This window comes from Myotis daubentonii, chromosome 6 (genome assembly GCF_963259705.1).
Source record: "Myotis daubentonii chromosome 6, mMyoDau2.1, whole genome shotgun sequence".
NCBI lineage: Eukaryota > Metazoa > Chordata > Mammalia > Chiroptera > Vespertilionidae > Myotis > Myotis daubentonii.
Window position 1 is genome coordinate 36,940,736 of NC_081845.1, and position 19,069 is coordinate 36,959,804.

Below are 19,069 nucleotides of genomic sequence, written 5' to 3' on the forward strand. Positions count from 1 at the left end.
ATGTTCTAGAAATCTTGATCTTCTTGCTATACCACAAAAGGAAAAAAAAAAAAAAAAAAGATTTGTCTTAGCCAAATGATATTTATCTCTGCCATTCTATTTAATCTCAAAATCAAATTCAAATAACAGGTATCTATTGAAAGTGTAACAGTGAAAAACCAGATGGATGATCAGCCAAGGCCTAAAGATGGGGTGCCGTGACCCGCAGCACTCCCTTAGAGACCCCCCGAGGGAGCCCTCAGGTCACAGGTGCACTCTCTCACAACCAATCTTGTTCCAGAACACGTGGAGGCTCAGCACAGACACCGTGAGCCTCACAGGGCTCTTGTTCGGGGCTCAAAGAAGTCTGTCTCCACCTCTGCTGTCCTATATCCTGAAAACAAAGGGAGCTCATCTAGAGGCCATGAAGTGGTGGCTGTGCCACTGCCACACTCCCAACTGGCACCACCGAGGACTCGAGTGTGTGCAGAGGACTTGAGCGCAGAAGCACTCAGGGAAGAGGAAAACTAACTTAGCAAGTCTTTCTGTCACAAGGCATGACTGCAGTGATTCTTGCATAATGAAGTTTCACTTCCAAGTAGAGATGAGTATTCCTTTTCTTCCTGTTCTCCTTCATGGTTCTGATGGTACTCACCAATTAGCGTGATAATCACAGCCATTGCACATGGAGAGAAACATCTGGCAGCATTAGAAAATTCACATTACTCTATGTTTTAATCCTCACCCGAGGATATGCCTTAATTGATGTTAGAGAGAGAGGAGGGGTGTTGTAGTAAAATATATCAGTGTTTAAAAATGACAAAAAATGTTTAAAAGGTTTTAAAAGGTTTGAGTTAACTGTCCTGAAACTTAAAGTGTGATTTTAAGGACACATTCCCCACTGCCCTGAAGCATGTGTATTCCATTGATAAGGATTTGAACTTAGACTGCTGACTTAGAGGGACTTGCCCTGATAACCATACGTCAGGTGACGTATACTCCTCCCCCTCCCCAGAGTGAAACCGAGTGCTTACAAGTTTGTTTACTGATATGCCATTGGAACTAATGTTAAACTTGAAATCTTGTTACGCATTTCGTTTACCAGAATCCCCCTACTCCCCCATGGACTGCCGTGGGTACTACAGGCTATTTAAAGGGTCCCCGAACACCATTCCAGTTGATCATTGCTTGATCATTGGACGCCTGGTCATCGCTAATTGCTTTGATCCCTGTGCTGCACTGGTGGCTCTGATCGCTAGAAGTTATCTTCGCTGATCACCTTCAGCTTGGACGCAGTCCCCTTCCCTACTCCGCTCAGCTCCACTCCGTGCCAGAAGACAGACGAACAGTGGGGCCACAGATTGATCCATGCTGTGCACAGAGATTTCTGAAGGCAACGCTGCCCTGAAACTGAACTTCATTCCTGACCTGACCAGCCAGCCAGAGAAGGTGCCGCTGCTGCCACCAGAGGAAGCCACATTTTGGGAGCTCCCTTTAAGCCTGTACCCACGGCACCAGGAATTTTGTGAGTAACAGTGTGCTGTGTGTTAATAAAGCTTTGTGCCCACTGCAATGATAAAAGGAGAATAAATTGCTGTGTGAATTGCAACTGTAACTATTTGTGTGGTATAATTCCTCCGGCAGTAATAATTATACTAATACTAGGGGCCCGGTACACGAAATTCATCCCCCTCAGCCCAGCCTGCCCCCTCTCACAGTCTGGGAGCCCTCAGGGGATGTCCTACTGACGGCTTTGGCCCGCTTCCCACGGGGAGCAGGCCTAAACTGCAGTCTGGCCTCCCTCTGCGGGAGGCAACCAGGCTGATCAGGGGAAGGCACCAGCCCCATCACCCTGCTGCTGCAGCCACTGCCGCCAAGGGGTTTTCATCAACACAGACTCCAGTCCCTTCACCATGAAAAAATGACAACTTTCTTTAGGCATTTTTAAGATGACTCTTTCATAGGATATGACATTTCTTTCTTTCTTTTTTTTATCCTCACATGAGGATATTTTCCCATTGATTGTTAGAGAGCATGGAAGAGAAAGGGAAAGACAGAGAGAAACATCAATGTGAGAGGAACACTTCGATTGGTTGCTTCCTGCATGAGCCCTAATCTGGGCCCCGGCCAGGGAGGAGCCTGCAACCTAGGTACATGCCCTTGGTCAGAATAGAAACCGGCCACCCTGCGGGTTTGTGTCTCTGCTCCAGCCTCAGCAGCCCAGCGCCACAGCCATGGGGCTGGGGCTGGAGGCCAGCCCCCTGCGTGTTGTTCTCTCTGGCTCCGGGGCCGGGCACGGCCGCCCTGTCTGTTGTTCTCTCAGACTCTGGGCCCATGCCAGGCCCCTCCTCCTGAGCTGGTTGTGGCCATTACAGCGTCCTGGCCTAATTTGCATATTGCCTCTTTATATATATAGATAAGGTCAGATGAAATTGCCTGCCACGGTCCTGCTTGCATAAAGTAGTCTTTTTACTGGCAACGACTTTGAATGTCCGAAATACCTGCATGATTAAAGTTTATCTCAAGGGACACCTCAGATAAATGCCCCTCCTTTCTTGGACAAAGGGGGAAAGAGAGAGAAAGAGAGAGAGAGAGAGAGAGAGAGAGAGAGAGAGAGAGAGAGAGACATTGATTTTGTGAGGCAGAGAAACATGGATTGGTTGCCTCCCGCACACGCCCAGGAATGACACTCCAACTAATTGAGCTACCTGGCCAGAGCTAATTCTCAGTTTCTTTAAAACATAACTTTAGCCTGGCCAGCGTGGTTCGGTAGTTGAGAATCAACCTATGAACCCGGAAGTCATGGTGGGAATTGAATCATGCCCAGGTTGGGGGCTCAGTCTCCCAGTGGGAGGCTCGCTCTCTCTCCCTCTCCCTTCTCCTCTGAAATCATTTAAAAATTATTTAAAAAACAACAACACATAACTTTACATATTTCCTAATTTTGTTGTTGTGAAGGTTTTATTTGTCAAGTAGAGAGCATATTCTAATAGTTGTTAGATGTAAGATATATAGAACTCCATGTGTACTTTTAAAGCAGGCTGGGCTGGCAACGTGCTCTTTCTTCACACTATACAGATGTGTTTTTGCACTTTCTGTACGTAGGTTACATTTCACAGTAAAAGTAAGAGGAAAGGAAAAAGCATCTCGGAGGTCACAATATGTGACCCTGATGGAGACTATAAATCTTCCAGCTAAACTTGGTAAAAAGTATGGGTGAGATGGGAAAAGTATGCTCACTTTGTTTATATATGAAAACAGCTTTTGAGGATTTAAGTCAAACCATACAACTCCCCAGAATCCTCCTTCCCTGAGGCAACCAGAGACCTTCTATATACATCAGCTCCAGCACTGTTAGAAGAGCTGGGAAGGAACCAAGGGAAAAGAACATCCAACCAGCACCCGGCCAGACACAGGACCGTGGACAGAGGTCATTTAACCCTGGCAGCACCCCTGCCAGACAGGGAATACTAACTCTGTTTCAACGGTTGGAAACCTGAGGCTCACGAGGATTAATTCTCTAAAAGGCCATAGAGCAAGGAGGTAGAATGCTGGCTCAAGGCCAGCTCGCTGAAGATTCCTCAAATACTAGTACACCAAATTCATTGATTTATCAAGGGTGGAAGACAGATCTAGGAACTGGAAAAACAAGTGAACCTCATGATGACTAAGACAACCAGGCTAGGGGTTCAAAGACCAGCCTCTAGTCTCAACTCCTTGACATCACAACTCCCTGCCTTAAAATACACTCCTGCCATCTTGACTGCCCATCTTTTTATTCCTGCCGACTCTTGCTAAGCAATACTTTTCTGAATTCTCCAAGTTTTCTACAATGTTAGTGTATTACTTTTATAATCAGAAAAAAGTATTCGTTTACTTTATGCTTATATAATGTTTACCATATGCTAGATATAGTTCTAAGTGTTTATAAATATTAATTCATTTACTCATCATAACAACCCTATAAGGAGGGAGTTATTAATATGCCCCTTTTACCTAAGAAAACCAAAGCACAGAAAGATTAAGTAACTTGACCAAGATTAAGTAACTTGACCAGCTAGTCAGTAACCCAGGATTCAAACACAGGAAGCTTAAATCATGCTCTTATCTACTATACATTGCTGCCTATTTAAAAAACAGATTATGCCCTAGGCGATTTGGCTCAGTGGGTAGAGCACTGGCCCACGGACTGAAGGGTCTCAGGTTTGATTCTGGTCAAGGGCACGTACCTTGGTTGTGGGCTCAATCCCCAGTGCCAGTCAGAGCATGTGCAGGAGGCAACCAATTGATGTGTCTCTCACATCGATATTCCTCTCTCTCTCTCTCTCTCTCTCTCTCTCTCTCCCCCCCCCCCCCTTCCACTCTCTAAAAATCAATGGAAAATATCTCCTCAGGCGAGGATTAACAAAAAAGAAAAAGAAAAACACAACAGATTATCCTTATGGGAAAAGCTACTCTCGTATCCTAGTGCATTCCATCAGAACAGGGGTGGGCAGGTGGGAGCATGGATGCAGGTACATGGAACCTAGGTCTGGGGCCCTGGGAAGAAGTGCATTCTCAGAAACAGAGGCACCAGCAAACAGCAGGAGCAAACACGAGTGGTCTCTCTGCCTGGCAAGGCTGCGGCCTCCGAGGGCAGATGGAATGTGTGCCAGGCCACCGGCAACTCCACACACACAACCGGATGTCCAGAGCTGAGAGTACACAGTGGTTACTCAACTGAAGTGCTCCCCCAAAATGGTAGAGGCCCCTCCAAAAAATATCATCTTAGGGAAAGATGCTTCTTTCCAGGTACTATTTGTATGTAAACACAAAGGAAGCCACAAGTGAAACAAACGGGTTCACTGAAGACTGTCACAAAAACAAGTTTCTGTGGCAGAGAAGAAAGCCTTTACCATGAACCTAACAGGAAGGTCTGCTCCCCTGGAAATAGCACTGTAGCCGTGCTGACTCCACTGGGCGGCATTTCATTTAGAACACATCTCCCCTGACCTATATATATGCTCCAGTACCAACATCTGTCTCACATTTTGTTATGACGAAGTAAGGGGGGAAAGTCTTAGAGCACACACAAAGAAGTGTCTTAAAGCAACCGAATGTTCTGATATAATGATATGTCTCACAATTAAATATTCCAGTTCATACCTCAAATGTAGGTGTCCTTAATTTAAAGTGTAATGGCCTGAACTTAACATAAAACCTTATTTTGTAATTCTAGTTTGTGTAAACTATGTTCTCAGAGATCTGCTGTGTAGGATAACTCGATCAGATCATCTATGTGTCAAAGCCCTCCCCCGCCAAAAAAAAAAAAAAATTACTTGAATTTTACTTATTTTATAAAGGAGGAAAGAGGAAACAAATGTCTCTATCAACTGTCTCAGGCCTTCTCCAAACTGATTTAACAGAATTTCTACTTTGTCCCATTGCCTTTCACTCAACTTACCTCTTGTCACATCTGGCTGCACAAGAGAAAAGGGTAATCTGGCCAGGGGTGGGAGGGATGTGGAGGTGGCTATCAGTAAAGATCTTGAATGTGCCATCTTCCTTAGGGTGTTTGGAGATAGATCAAGGAGGCCTCTGAATACCATGTGGTTAGTCTACAGTTACATAAATTTGGAACATAAAAGCCACTTTGAATTAAACTCAACTTAAATACAGGATATTTAAGTTGAGTTTATCACCAAAATAGTATTTGTCAAGTGCTTTGTTCTTCCAGTCTGATGAAACTGCTTTTATAAGCACTATTGGTAACTCTGACAAACAATGCACAGCCCATTCACTAAAGCTTTACCCTCTAGTGAAGTACCACATCAGGTAGGGGCTGCTATTCCTCTTTTGCAACACTGAACTCCAGCAGCTTGTTAGTTTCACATCAGTTCCAAATCACTGTATTTTTCCATTTCCCCCTGACTTCCTTGGAAGCCTGACAGACTACATGGAAAGATGAAGAGTTTCCAAGGTCCGAAAATACAGCTGCTCCTTCCAAGGCCAGCTCCAAATCTGACGTGGCTGCCTGGTAGACATCACCCCAATCGATTATGAATGCCTTTTAGCCTTTTCATATTGCAATCTTTTCCTTTTCACTGGATAGACTTACTGCTTAACTTTAAAGCTCATTACATATCACATAATGTTAAATGAAAAATTAATGGACATTCTATAAGTGTGTACAAGTTATACACAAATAAACACAAGAACTGGAAGTGAATGTGAAAAAATAAAAACAGTTAATTTGGGGGTAAAGTTTTTCTGGACTTATAAATTTTGATATTAATAACATTATATTGTTTTACAATAGAAAACCACAAAAGAGGTAATAACCACAATCTGTAACTGGTAAGCCACTTTCTTTTTTTAAAAAAAAATATATTTTTATTGATTTCAGAGAGGAAGGGAGAGGTAGAGAGAGAGAAGCATCAAAGATGAAAGGGAACACTGATTGGTTGCCTCCTGCACGCCCCCACTGGGGACCGAGCCCACAGCCCAAGCATGTGCCCTGACCAGGACTTGAACCGTGACCTCCTGGTTCATAGGTTGATGCTCAACCACTGAGCCATGACAGTTGGGCAATAAGCCACCTTCTATAAGGGACAACACAATAAATAGCCTCAATAAATAGCCTCCCTTAATGCATTTCACTTAATGATGCACAGGTAGAACACTTCAGGACAGAAAGGTTTATAGCATGGTGCTATAGAACTTCTATATTTCTTCTTAAAACTGGCATTGTCTTGCTCAGCTAGTCTACTTTCTTCAATAAAAGACCACCACTCCATCCCTTTCGTATCAGCCCATAAATAGCCAAGTAAAGACATATTCTTCAGTCTAGTGTTAAGCATGGTGTGAGCACTGGTTTCATTGACCTGCTCTGGGACCCAAGCAGATTAATTAAGCTCTCTGTGCCTCGTTTTCCCCATCAGTAAAACACAAAGGATAGTAGTGTCTACCTCAGAGGGTTTACGATTAGTAGAATAATGTAGATAAAGGAGCTTATAACTAGCTCTCAGTAAGCATTAAATAAATGTTAGCTATGATAACAATTACATATAATTATTAGAATGTTAATTAACATTAAATTGATGGGATGATTCAAAGAAACAGACTTCCAAGGGACTGGAACCCTATTTGGAGAAGAAAACACAGGATATTGCTGCCCCCTTTGCCCTTAGTGGAAATGAGAAAAGTTGCCAATAAACAGTCTCGAGCTACAAAGCCACAGTGACATCTGGGTTTGGACAGCCTGGATTCACCAACCTGGGAGAAACATGACCCAGCCCATGCCACCTTAAGGAGCCACATCTCTGTGCACAACAGGATCTTGCCTTTCCCCTTCACTCCCCTACTTCCAATTCCCTGTTTTGTATCCAGTGTTCAGAAATAGCCTCTTTTTCTCCCTGCCCCCCAACTCTGCCTCCATCCTCCACGCCCTTTAGACTGTTAAGAGAGATTCATTGATAGATAACAAGAACCATAATGTCACGTCAGAGATGACTGCTGGGAGCATACATGACACAGAGCATCCATTATCAGATTGGGAGCATGCCAGCAGAAACACTGCAGCGCTCTAGCTGCTAATCTGCCAGGCACTGGTTTTATGACACCAAAGACTATAAACCACAGGAAGGAAGAATGTTTTGCCTATACCTTTGTCTCCTTCATAACACCTTGCCTAGCGCTTGTCCAAAGTTGGACATATCCCTCCCCTGCTCAAAACCCCACACTTGAAAGAAACCCAAGCTCCTTACCCTGGCCTACAAATCCTACACAATCCACCCTCTCCCCCGCCCCCACCCCCCGCGCCCCACTCTCCCCCCATCCCCCGCCTCTCTCCACCCAGACAAGGTCTTCCTGTTCTGTGCCACTCTCATCCTGCCTCTCAGACTTTGCACTGCCATTTTCCTCTCCTGGAAGGCTATTCCGACAGACCTTTTTTAAAAAATTTATTTGAGGGAGGGAGGGAGGGAGAGAGGAGGAGGAGGAGGAGGAGGAGGAGAGAGAGAGAGAGAGAGAGAGAGAGAGAGAGAGAGAGAGAGAGAGAGAGAATGAATCAATTTGTTGTTCCACTTATGTATGCATTCATTGGTTTATGTGCCCTGACTGGGATTGAACCCGCAACCTAAGAGTATTGGATGATGCTCTAACCAACTGGGCTACCTAGCCAAGGCCCCCTGATCTTATGGCTGTGACCACTTGAGTCTGAGATCAAATGCCACTTTCTCCAATAGAATTTCCCAACCTAAGGATGCCCTTTTCAAATACTGTCCCCTTTGACTTTCTTCAAAGCCCTTATCACTCCATGAAATTCTTATTGACTCCTTTACCATTTTTACCACTAAAATGTAAATTATATTAGAGTAAGGACCCTATCTGTCTAGTTCACCATCATGTCCCTGATGCCTAGCCCAGTGACTAGCACATAGAAGGGGCTCTCAATTTTTGTTGAGTTAAATGAATGTGTAATGTAACCTCTGGAGATGATAATGCTACCCAGTACTTATTGATTGCCCACTATATTGATTACCTACTTTCTACCCTTTATCTCATTTAAACTCTCCCACAACCTCAAAGGTTCCCCATTTTACGGATTAGGGTACCAAGGCTTAGAGAGATTAACTTGCTATAAAGCCAGGATTCTGGTCTCATTCATAAAAGATTATATAATAATATAAAAACTCATATTCTTAATGTGTTGAAATAATTCCAATGAATTGGAATTGCTCTGGCTAAAAATAATCAATTTATATATAGATTCAAAAGTCAGCTTTCCTCCTCATTATAGGTCCTTCTCATTAATCTGCCTCCCGGTGTTTGAGAGTTCACACTGCACAACACTGTTCAAAACTGTAAAATATTAGGTGTCGGTGTCTTTATTCTGCTCACTGACACTGCAGAGAAATTATTCTTCATCACTGCTCAGCAAAATCATATATGCTCAATCATCACTTGTACTTTTTCATTTTATTTTTTCCAGTTTCCTTGCATTATTATAGTGTCTGTTACTGGTTTTTAAGAGCTTGTTTATGACTAAAGACGTTAACCATTTCTCATGCATTGCAAATGAAATATCATGTTTTTTGTTACTATTTTACTCTGGTGTTTTACTTTTTGGTTGTATCAAACTTATGTAATAAATATAATCATATTCTGTTAAAAAAAACAAACAACAAAAAAACAAACAAACCTCATATTCTTAACCACAGTGCTATACTATTTCCACGTCCGATTTCTTCATTTGTAATATGATAATAGTCATGTCATTTCACTAGTCTAAACAGGTTTATTGTTAGGAGCAAATATATAAAAACACTGAAAAGCATAAAGTGCTATGCAGATGTATTACAATATCCTAAACAGTCACGAATTGCCTAATGTGAATCTAGGTCAAAAAGAAATGTAGTAAGCAAACTTCTTTAATTGCACACTTCATCACTGGCACAGCTGTCCTTAGTAATATGAATACAGCACTCCTACATATATTTCAATATAAATGAATGCATGTTTTACCAACTATCCTTCAGCAGCCACTATGTAAGTATAAATGAATTACAGGAACAAGCTAACTAAAGGATTCATGTCAAAGAGGAACTACAAATACCCAGAAAATACTCCTGGGGAAGTCAGCTTCACCTTTATAGCGAAACACCATCGCACTAGGTCCTCATTCATCACAGAAAGAAAAAAAAGAGAGAGAGAGAGATAATACCCAATCTACACCACTGTTTTGAATGGTCTTCAAAATCTCTTACTTACGCTAACCGGTTTGGCTCAGTGGATAGAGAGTCAGCCTGCAGACTCAAGGGTCCCAGGTTCGATTCCGGTCAAGGGCATGTACCTTGGTTGCGGGCACATACCCAGTGGGGAGTGTGCAGGGGGGGCAGCTGATCGATGTTTCTCTCTCATCGATGTTTCTAACTCTCTATCCTTCTCCCTTCCTCTCTGTAGAAAAATCAATAGAAAAAAATCTCTTATTCTAGGATTTTAAGATAATTAAACTATAATAACAACTGGTTCTCAACTATAAATCTATAAATAAGGCGCTATGGATTATAATTCTGTTACGTATGACAAATATGACATATATACACATACAATAAAATATGTACATGCAGGTGTCTAAATAAAGCCACTGTGGATTCAAGTTGCTAATTGCCATCCCTGTCTTTGCTAAGAATTTATCATGGAAATCAGCATACAACAGTATTCAGTATAGAACAGTTCAAGGAACATGAGTTCGAAGTCCAAAGATCAGGTCTGCGTCCTAGGTTCTGCAGGTACCCCCTGTTTTATCTAGCCCAGTGGTCGGCAAACTCGTTAGTCAACAGAGCCAAATATCAACAGTACAACGATTGAAATTTCTTTTGAGACTGAGAAACAGCGATCAGGCTATCAATCCCCAGAAGGAAAGTAGGGGAGGGAGGCGGTAAGGGGAAGAGATCAACCAAAGGACTTGTATACACGTATATAAGCCAAACCAATGGACATGGACAACAGGGGGATGGGAGCATGAGTGTGCGGGGGCGGGGGTGGGGGGGGAGGTTGGGGGTTAATGGGGAGGATGAGGACACATTTGTAATACCTTAACTAATAAAAAAAATTTTTTAAATTTAAAAAAATCATTTTGGATTGAAACAGGATCCAAATAAAGTCTACACATTGAATTTGAAAAAAAAAAATTTCTTTTGAGAGCCAAATTTTTTAAGCTTAAACTATATAGGTAGGTACATTGTTATTAACTTAATTAGGGTACTCCTAAGGCTTAGGAAGAGCCACACTCAAGGGGCCAAAGAGCCGTATGGGGCTCGCGAGCCGCAGTTTGCCAACCACTGATCTAGTCAATCTGCACCTCAGTTTCCTCATCTGTACAATGAGGAGGAGAATCATACCACCATCCTTTATGATGGTCAAGTTAGGATTAAGGATGCTATTTATGTAAAATACACCAGGAGCGTAAAGCAGTAAACAGACTTTACATTTCTTATATAGCAATTGAAAGCAATTCTAACAGCAAATATATGGTATAAATATAAACTTTTATTGCTATATGGATTGAAGAAAGTGGTAAGAAATTACTTAACCACAGAACTATCCAAGAAATTACACTCCTTTATTCAAACCATCTAGAAAAAACTTACCAGAGGCAAAAGGATGTCAAGGGCAAGTTGATGAAACCTGGAGAGAGTGGTTTTTTGGTAAATTCATCAAGTCACATAGTTATTTAATGCATCTTAATTTTAACATCTTACTGTGGGGCGCAGCTACAGTGTATGGACGGGTTCAAGCCTTGACCTGAGGAGAAGGCACAGTCCTCTCATTGCCACGTGCAAGTCCCAGCTTGGAGGGCAGAGCCCTCCCAGCACAACTGCAGCCAACAGCTATAGTTGTAAGCTTGAACATATGGTCCGAACACGTGGCCCCACGTGCCTGAGTGATGTGGGCTTGATAGAGTTCAGGTGCATGTAATTGAGTAGGATCGAAACCCACGAGAATGTTGTAAACATCTTTTTTTTAAAAAAACATATTTTATTGATTTTTTACAGAGAGGAAGGGAGAGGGGTAGAGAGTCAGAAACATCGATGAGAGAGAAGCATCGATCAGCTGCCTCCTGCACACCCCCCACTGGGGATGTGCCTGCAACTAAGATACATGCCCTTGACCGGAATCGAACCTGGGACCCTTCAGTCCCCAAGCCGACACTCTATCCAGTGAACCAAACCAGTCAGGGCTGTTGTAAACATCTTGATCACGCCCTTACTTTGCCTCGTGGCATCTGCTATAAAATAAAGACATGGCTTGTGGGCGCTGGCGCTGTCTCTCTATCCGGGAGCAGTGACCCACCGAGACCCAGCTTTCATTTTCTTGTCTGTCTTTTCTCAATCCTTCACCGCCCCCACTCAGGTTTACCCTTGGCAGTGCTGGTGCGGAACATCTTACTATAAATGTGTCCTGGTTTTCGAAAACATTAGTTTCCAGAAATTTCATGGGAGGTAAGTGATAACCACTCCATGTCCATACATATTATTTAACAAAACACACTACCATTTCTACAAAGGCTGACTCCAAACTACTCCCATCAACCCTAGAGATGAACTGACAAATTCTCTGTAATTTAATAACACTGCTTTTAAGGCTGATAATATGAGGGTTAGTGTGACTAGTTATAGAAGCAGGAAGATCTTTGGATTAAAATAAGTTTGCAGATTTCACAATCTATTTAGATCTAGCTGATGAATTTAGAAACAAAAATAAAGACTAATTCAGGGTTTAAATTAATCTTATTTAATAAAATTTAAGATATTTTAATAAAATGTTTTTCTAATTTTATTTCATCTTCCCAATATAACAGTACTAAGATTAAATAAAGTATGACTATCTATTTTTTTAGAATTTTTTAATTGATTTTTTTAGAGAGAGGGAGATGTGAGAGAGATACATCATTTGCGGATCAAACCTGAAACCTGGGCATGTGCTTGGTCAAACCACTGACCTTTGGGTGCATGAGGCAACACTCAACCAACTGAGTCACGCCAGCCCAGGCAAAGTATGACTATCTTTAATGAACTGTGCCATTTAGCCATCAGCACTTATGATTCAAAGTCATACTAATTAAAAGTGAGGACAACTTCCAGATACTGTGCTGTAAACTGAACTTGAACTCTGACAGTTATTAATGGATGAAAATGCAGAGGTAGGAAAAACAAACAGTTGATAAGCAATTTATAAACATTTGTTTTTCCTATAGAAAGTCTATAAAGAATACTTTCTACTTCATGTTTTCAGAGATTTATTTTTACAACATACTAAAGATCACACTAAAATTACTACTCAATAATGTAAGCCAGAATAAAGTTTTAGGGATTCGATGAAAGAAAAGCACTCTATTGGAGAAAATAAAAAACTTTTAAAGGTGTGTGTTTTTTTCAAACTATAAGCACAAAAGTCCATTTCTCAGCCATCAACCAACCAAATAATTAGGCTCAGAATAAGCAGAAAAAAGGCCCTAATTTAAGAAGAGCTGAAAGCATAGGGTCCTCTGTATTACTGTGGCCCATCCCATCACCCAAGGTTTACTCACTTCGTGGCATCTTAAAAGCCAGCCCACTGCTAATCAAGAATCCCTGCATTTCATTTTAGGATGAAATCACCCTGGATTTAGAGCGACTTTCTCTTAGGACCCAGAGTGAGTGCTTGGCCGTCCCTGTGGCCTCTCACAACTGCCTGGGGTGGGCACCGGAGTCCAGGGCCCTCTCCCACCTCCAACTGGTGAACTTCCCTGCTGCTGCTGATCCAGCTCTGACCCTAACTCTGGCACTTCTTGGAGACTTTAAAAGGAAAAAATGTGGGGAGGGGTGGGACTTAGACCAGTGTCACCCTGATGGTAACATAATGCGAAGTCTACTTTGCATTGACACCACCTTCCAGAGGGCATTTAGGTGAAAAAGGACCCCTTGAGCTGAGTGTCACAGAAGTCAGTATGGAGGAGGACAAAGACTCAGGTCCAGCACCCCAGGGAAACCAGCTGTGACAAGGGCCTCCACTCTGACTCTGACTCCTACTTGCCCCTTAGACCTAACATCAGAACATTCAGGAACTTTTCCTGGTGATTTGTCTATTGGAACATAACAGAATCAGACAAAGTAACTGTCACCTTCTGGCTCTGGGGCTTAAACAGCAAATCAAATAACTGAGGGAGCAGCAGGTCTGCAGCCAACAGGATTTCGTCCTCACTAAATTAGACACAGAGGAAGAAAGCTAATATCAGACACAGGTCCTTCTCCAGAGGGAGCCACAGTCTCAGAGCTATCCTAACACATACCTGAGCATGGACATGAATTACACAAGTAAATAAATAATTGATCCAGTAAGCAACGAGAGGCTCACAGGGAAGATTCTTTTACACTGCTTTAATCTGAAGAGACTTCCTTGCAAGCATTAAAACATCCTGGGCTTTACATTGTGATTATCAGTTGCTCATGAGAGAACTATATTGGACAGGGGAAGAAATAAAAATAAAAAAACAAAGTTACAGTGGAACCAGGCAGAGATCAGCCTGATAGGATGATGACAGGTGAGAGGAATGGGCTAGAGTCTGAAGAAAGCATCTGATAATTAAAACATACATGGGGTGCCCAGCCCGTGTGGCTTAGTGGTTGAGCGTCAACCTATGAACCAGGAGGTCAAGGTTTGATTCCTAGTCAGGGCACATGCCTGGGTTGTGGGCTTCATTCCCAGTGGGTGGCAGGCAAGAGGCGGCTAATCGATGATTCTCTCTCATCATTGATGTTTCTCTCTCTCTCCCTCTCCTTTCCTCTCTGAAATCAATAAAAACATTAAAAAAAAACACGTACATGGAGAGTATAAGATCCAGATCACAGCAGGCTCCCAGAGCACAGTGATCTTTTCAGAGGGAAAGTTAATATGCAACATGTGAGTGAAAGCCAAGTGCAAAAATATTATGCCATGAACAGGTGAGGCAATGTTTATTTTCCAGATGGGATGATTCTCAGTAATGATGAACTGGTAGTAAATAAAATAATAACAGCAGTGCCTAGCAATTATGCCCAGCACTCCTCTGCCAGGGCATGGGTGACAGCAACTGAGGGTGAACTCTAACCATGCAGAACAGCTTAAAACAGAACCCACCAGTCCTCTCTGGGGAAGCAGGAAGCAGGAAGCAGGAAGCAGGCAGCAGGCGCTGTGCTGAGTGTGATAAGAACTTGATAAGAACCAGGTAACAAGAGCCCTTACTTAAACCAGGTGCTACTAGTAAGTCTGCATGGAAGAGCTGCAGCTGAAGGATCTCAGTTGTGCCCTGGAAACTTTAAAGAGCTCAGTGAGATAAAAGGCCAGGGTTCCTCCCCAGCCAGCCCACTGCGGAGAAAGGAGTTCTCCCTGGTGGGCAGTCCAACAAGCATTCAAGTTTCTCTTGCCTGGAAAATCAGTGACCAGAGTCCAGCCAGAATCTGCACTCCTTTCTGATAGTCAGCATATCAGCTTCCAACTTTACAACAGAAAGCATTGCCTTCGTTGTCCACGCAGCTGAGGTGTGTTTCTAGGGAATACTGAGATGTGGACTAGACCAGCAGTCGCCAACCTTTCGGACCTCATGGACCACCAGTGGTTCACGGACTAGACTGTAGCCATGGGGCAGAGTCAGGCCCAGGTTCAGGACACCCTATAGTAAGATAAGAGGCTGTCAATGAGGTGAATGAATGAATGAATGAATCATAGTTATCAAAGCTGGGGGACTCCCAAGCAATAATAAGGGCAAGTCACAGTCAAAAAGTCACACACACCCTAGCCGCTTTGGCTCAGTGGATAGAGCGTGGGCCTGCACTAAAGGGTCCTGTGTTCAATTCTGGTCAAGAGCATGTGCCTGGGTTTCGGGCTCAATCCCCAGTAGGGGGTGTGCAAGAGGCAGCTGATCAATGATTCTCTCTCATCATTGATGTTTCTATCTCTCTCTCCCTCTCCCTTCCTCTCTGAAATCAATTAAATATATATATATATATATATATATATATATATATATATATATATATATATATATATATATATATATATTTTAAAAGTCAGACACCAGGAAGCTAACAAACACAGGGACAGGTAAGAAACTCAGTTTGGAGAAGGAATTATTCATGTCATTACATGTTTACATAAAAACCATATGTGTGGTACAATAAAGATGTGTTCTTGCAGAATGTACCATATATAGTTATATTCAGTGGGATTATTTTTCTGACCAAAAAGCTTCACAGGCCCACTTCATCACACGTCAGATTTCTGCAAGTCTGTTTGATCCAACTATAAAGAGAGCTTATCTTTCTATTTGAAATAAATCAACACAGAGGCCACTGACTCTGCGCAATCACAGTAAAAAAAAAAGAAAAGAAAAGAAAGTTTAATTATTAGCATGAACTTTACCATTTCCTCTGCAATGCCAGTTTTATTTTATTTTCCATTTTTGTAGGCTGGGAGGTAAATGAATAGAGCAATGGTTTCTATCCAATTGTCTCCCAAGCCGTTTCAAAGTCCCAACGTTTAATTAACAGAACAGGGAAGCTGTCCTGAACTGAACTCATTGACATGCAATGCCAGTTTTAAGTGGAAATATAAATTTAACTCATATGTAAAATCACCTAAATTATGCTAATTTATATTTCATAGCTCATCCGCAGAGGTACCTCAAGCCAGCCAGAAGAGACAAATTCAAGCCAGACTCAAGAAGGCTGGAATGAGGAACAGAGGGTGTCCCCCTGCCTGCATCCAACTCAACAGAGAGCTCCTTTGGACACAAGGATACTCATGGGAAAAATGCAGATGCTCACAGGGGAGCGGGGGCGGCATTCTGCAGCAAGTAAACGCTCAGGCCTGACAGCTGCTGAGTTTGCCTTGAAACCACCCACTAGAGACCAAGGCCGTAGGGAGGTAGAGCCAAGGATCTCCCTTGCCGGTTGGCCAGCCATAGCAACCCACGGTACATGCGGGATGCCCAAGGGTCTTTAAAATTCCACACCTGGACATACTAGGTACTCAGACTGGGGGTGAGTTAGAGGCTGACTTACCAAAAATGCCAGCATGCTACCAGAAAGGAGGTGGCCACCAACACTACTGCCCACAACACTGCGAGACACAAGTACCTGCCTCCAAGCCCCCTGAGCTACCTACATCCCCATAGGAGGTAAAAGGTGACAGCAACATGGGCTTCGTCCTCCCCACCATCACCCAGCTACCACCTCAGGTGAAGGGCAGCCGTGGACCCGGGCAGGGCCCGGGAGGTAGGGAGGCAGAAGGGCACATGAGCCAAGGCCCCAAACCCTGAGCACAGGCTCCATTGTCCCATCGGACTTCATTTACAAAACAAGATCAAATATAAAATTATTTAGAATTTTAAGATTCTGACAGGAAAGAATTAAACCAAGGGTGAGACCCTTCTGAGCACAGAACCCTGCGTGAGTGCACAGGAAGCTGGCCCTACCTGGTTCTCGGCTATAATATGAAAATCACAGGAAAGGCGGTTAGTCTGTAGCTTTCCACAGAGTTGCTCTAAATGGGAATAGAAAAGTAACGGAGTTTCTCTAAAAGCTATGTTCCTCCAAATACAGTGAAATCTTGATAATGCTGGTGCCATAGAACTAAACTCATCCAGGCCCCCAGGGGAACCAGGTGCAGCTCCAACGGGGGGTGGGAAGCATGTGGGTCTTTATTTTTACAGGTGACATTATTTGACACGTGGCTCATTTAAACTGGAGTTTTAAGATCGCGTGACAATACACATTCCAAATATACTTTGAATGAACAAATAACAGAAATATTTGACAAGACACTGTATTTTTCCATCAGAGAAATAAAATTCCTATTTGCCTCATTTCCACATGCACACATTTTAAAAATAATTCCCCATGAAATAATCTTTCTTTCAGAGCAGTTCACTGTATACCAGAAGTTCTGAAGAATAGAAATAACCCTGACAACCTCAATCACATTTGATAGTGATTAAACACTATCAAATCAATTTTTACCACTTTCCATTGATAAATCTCACATTGACCACTCAACAGTGATTGAGACAATCCTAGTATCTTGTTCAAATACTAATAATCAGCATTATGACATGCTGTTCATTGCCTTTTTAAAAAGCCTGTCAAAGAAGGGGGTGGAAGCCCAGCCCATGTGGCTCAGTGGTTGAGCATGGGCACATGCCTGGGCTCGATTCCCAGTGGGGGGCGTGCAGGAGCAGCCGATTGATGTTTCTCGCTCTCAATCCCTCTCCTTTCCTCTCTATAAAATTAATAAAAAAATATTTTTAAAAAATAAGGGGACAGGAGTGTGGAGGAGGAGGTCAATGGGGGAAATTATAATAATTTCAATAATAAGGACAATTTTTACAAAAAGAAAACTAGTCCAACAAGTTGTGTGTGTGTGTATTTTTTTAGTGGTACTCAGTGCTGGTAAGGCAAATCCTGTCAACCACTGCTGATGGGAATGAAAATTATTACAATCCATTTTGAAAAACAACTTGGGAGTAGATTTTATGAGGCCTAAAGTGTTCATTCCTTTGTTTCACTGACCTTAAAGAAATAATTTGGAAAGTAGCAAATATTTACATACAAAGATTGTCACAACAGCATTATTAATATTAGCAAATAAGTAGCAAATATTAGGAAAATGTTTAAATGGAGTTTTGTACATCTGCATAATAGACTGTCATGGAGCCATTATCAATTATGATTATAAATTATGAAGAATCTTTAATGAAGTGATAAAATGCTTATGACAGACTGTAAAGTTAAAAAGACTTAGTGCATAAAACTATATAATCTGTATGGTATCTGTAGTTACGTATGCTTAAGTATTGATTGAGAGATTCATTGGGAAAACACTGCAATGTGATTTAAGTATTGATTGAGTATTGACTGAGAGATTAAGTATTGATTGAGAGATTCATTGGGAAAACACTGCAATGTGAAAAAGGAGAAGCGGGGGAAAATGCTTCATGAAACCCAAACTAGGGATGTTGGAAGAACAGCGTCAGCCTGTTTCTCTGAATACCAGTGCAAATCTGCAATGTGAAGATATGTGCAAATCAGCTTTTATGAAAATAGATACAGGCATTACAGTTATGAGCACATTTTTATATTTCCAAATATCTCAAGTTAATTTCTGTGATGACTATCCCCATTGACATTACTTAATGGTTTAAAGCAACTTGATATTTAAAAAACCACACCTAATCAACTTTAAAAGAAATTCCTTTACCATAAAAATGATGAGCGTGGATATATAAAATATTAAAAGAAAGACATCCAAAGTAATAAAAAATAAAGACCAGAAATCCTACCAATACCATGGTTTCCAAACCAATAAGATTATAGTGTTCTCCTGTGGTGTTTGTTGTTCAGTTTCCAAAATTCCAAGTCCTAGGTAAGGCCTGGATGTGATCAAGTTTCAGACTACATATAATTTTTTCACCATAACTGTTCTGTTGGGGTTGTTTTTTCTTTCTTTGAGAGCCAAAGATAGCCCTGACACAGTGGGGATAGTAGTTCCAAATAAATGCATTGTTTTATTTGCTTTACTCACCTCTTTATAC

At 42.1% G+C, this 19,069-nt stretch overlaps 1 protein-coding gene and 1 pseudogene across 1 annotated transcript in view; both read right to left on the bottom strand.

Annotated features, from left to right (window-relative positions):
* Positions 1–19,069, bottom strand: part of SLC16A10 (solute carrier family 16 member 10) — a 97,929-nt gene that overhangs the window by 49,229 nt on the left and 29,631 nt on the right. The gene's annotated exons all lie outside the window — the stretch shown is intronic.
* On the bottom strand, positions 15,939–16,063 carry LOC132237796 (small nucleolar RNA SNORA36 family; annotated as a pseudogene).